The sequence below is a fragment of the Bison bison genome, unplaced genomic scaffold (genome assembly GCF_000754665.1).
Source record: "Bison bison bison isolate TAMUID 2011002044 unplaced genomic scaffold, Bison_UMD1.0 scf7180017834398, whole genome shotgun sequence".
Lineage (NCBI taxonomy): Eukaryota > Metazoa > Chordata > Mammalia > Artiodactyla > Bovidae > Bison > Bison bison.
This window is the reverse complement of record NW_011472706.1, coordinates 1-2896: the sequence shown is the minus strand read 5'-3', so window position 1 is coordinate 2896 and position 2896 is coordinate 1. Positions and strand designations below refer to the sequence as shown.

At 52.3% G+C, this 2896-nt stretch overlaps 1 pseudogene across 1 annotated transcript; it reads left to right on the top strand.

The window, feature by feature from the left end:
• Nucleotides 1–200: 200 nt before the first annotated feature.
• Nucleotides 201–1847, top strand: LOC104983325 (annotated as a pseudogene). Its single transcript, XR_824623.1, has one exon. The product of XR_824623.1 is annotated as an inhibitor of growth protein 4 pseudogene (transcript).
• Nucleotides 1848–2896: the final 1049 nt, after the last annotated feature.

Here is a 2896-nt window from a genome sequence, read left to right as displayed (position 1 = left end):
AGCATATCGCATTTAAATTTTGGATGAGACATCAAAGTGGGTGCTAAATGTAATATTAGGTAAAACTTATTATACAGTTAAAGAGCCATGTGAAAAATCTGTAGTTTATCAGGGATTGATAATGTATTCAAAATCATGGGACTTAGGTAGAGTACAAGGTCCATTTGTAAAGTATCCAATAAACTAGCTTAGGGGGTTGTGGGCATTTAAAGTAGGGCTTCGGTATTTGGAACATTATCTGGACTGTATTGAAAACCTGCCCTTTGAACTGCAGAGAAACTTCCAGCTCATGAGGGACCTGGACCAAAGAACAGAGGACCTAAAGGCTGAAATTGACAAGTTGGCCAGTGAATATATGAGTAGCGCCCGCAGCCGGAGCTCCGAGGAAAAATTGGCCCTTCTGAGACAGATCCAGGAAGCCTATGGCAAGTGCAAGGAGTTTGGTGATGACAAGGTGCAGCTTGCCATGCAGACCTATGAGATGGTGGACAAACACATTCGGCGACTGGACACAGACCTGGCCCGCTTTGAGGCTGATCTGAAGGAGAAGCAGATTGAGTCAAGTGACTATGACAGCTCTTCCAGCAAAGGCAAAAAGAGTCGGACTCAAAAGGAGAAGAAAGCTGCCCGTGCTCGTTCCAAAGGGAAAAACTCCGACGAAGAAGCCCCCAAGGCCGCCCAGAAGAAGTTAAAACTTGTGCGCACAAGCCCTGAGTATGGGATGCCCTCAGTGACCTTTGGCAGTGTCCACCCCTCTGATGTGTTGGATATGCCTGTGGATCCCAACGAACCCACCTATTGCCTTTGTCACCAGGTCTCCTACGGGGAGATGATTGGCTGTGACAACCCTGACTGCTCCATTGAGTGGTTCCACTTTGCCTGTGTGGGGCTGACCACCAAGCCTCGGGGGAAATGGTTTTGCCCACGCTGCTCCCAAGAACGAAAAAAGAAATAGACAAGGGCCTTGGATTCCAACACAGTTTCTTCCATATCCCCTGACCTGGCTAGTGGGGAGTGGGATGCCTGGCTGGGCCGGGGGTCAGGGAGAGGTGGGTGGCACATGTTGTCATCTCCTCTCCTCCCCTCCCCACTTCCGGTGCTGAGGCTGCACCCAGACCCTGGGCCAGGGCTGCTGCGGCCGCTAACGGCATGTGCTCTCATTCAGCCCGCCCCCTTCAGAGGGAAGTGGTGTTGCCCGCTGTCCTTTGGCCTCCACACCGAGGTTGGTGCTGTGTTTTTGAGGGATGGTCCTCTTTTCTCCCGTTGCTTTGTATTTAAGGACTGGGGCAGTAGCATGGGGCCCTCCCCCAGCTTCCTGATTCCCTCCCCTCGTTGTGGGGGGGGCCATGCGTGATAAACTTCCTTCACTCTCTCCATGCTTTTCCAGTGGGGGGCTCCTCCGGGTCCTCTGGGCCACAGCCCTGGCTGAAGGGGCACCCCTTCCTCTGTGCCAAGAGGATTCGTCCAGCCTTGTGAGTGGGAGGGGCAGGGCAGAGTGTCAGTATCTCACTTGTAAAGGAATCGAGTTGGTGAATAAAAGCTGTACGTGTTGGCCTGCTGTGTTTATTGTAGAGACACTGTTTTAGCACATGTGCTGAGCATAGCTTGCATCCTCTGAGTCAGCTAAAAGGCAGGAGGATGACATGCTGGAAGTAGGACCAGACATGGAACCTGAAGTGGTGCCACTGCCCCAGGACCCACCACCTCTCAGCATGGGAAGGACAGAGCTGGCTGGAACTGGGCCTCAGACAAGGGGTTTCCAAAACCTTCAGGACTGTGTATCTTTTCCCTATAAGATATCTTTCATTTAATTTCCAATAAATGTGTACTTGTGTTTTATACATGAACTGTTATACTAAGTATTAGCCTGACTTATTTGAAACACAAAGCAAAAACTTATCACCAATGAATTGTCTATGCCCACCTGGAACCACTTCCATAGATTAAGCCCTCCTTATGCAGGGTCTCCTCACCGGAATCCCCATATTCCCTGCTCTGGCTGGCTTACCTGGAGGTGTCCTCTGTAGTTCCTACTGTCCAGGCCCCAACTTTGTGTTGTATGTTCCATCTCTGCCCCAGTCCTCACACGGGATTTGTTGTTCAGTCAGTCAGTCGTGTCCGATTCTTTGCCACCCCATGGACTGCAGCACACCAGGCTTCCCTGTCCTTCACCATCTCCCAGAGCTTCCTCAAAATCATCGTGCCCATTGAGTCGATGATCCAACCATCTCATCCTCTGTTGCCCCCTTCTCCTCCTGCCCTCAATCCTTCCCAGCATCAGGCTCTTTTCCAGTGAGTTGGCTCTTTGAATCAGTTGGCCAAAGTATTGGAGCTTTAGCACCAGTCCTTCCAATGAATATTCAGGACTGTTTTCCTTTAGGACTGACTGGTTTGATCTTGCAGTCCAAGGGACTCTTAAGAGTCTTCTCCAACACCACAGTTTGAGAGCATCAATTCTTCCGTGCTCCGTCTTCCTTATGGTCCAACTCTTACATCCCTGTGTGACTACTGGAAGGCCAGATTGTAAAATAGGGAGAAAAAGTGTCCAGTGTGTGGGGCCAGCTTGGAGATGGGATAGGTAATAAGGTAAAGAACAGACAGGAGCTACGCCATCCAGCCCCTGCCAGAGTCCCAGATCACTCCTGCCGTCCTTGTCCTCGAGCTGGGATGTGACACACGGGGGACCCGCCCCCGCCTTTCGGCCGAGTCCAACCTCGCATCAGTTTCCCCGCCCCCACTTTGTGACGTCGACTGGTCTTGACGCCCCCCACCCCCCGCGGCCCCGCCCTCCCGCCTGTCTGCTCGCCCTGGCTTGGCCGGTTAGAGGCGCTCGGTCCGGGGAACGCTGGCGGCCGTCTGGGACCATGAGGCACCTCGCCGCAGGCTCATTTCTCTC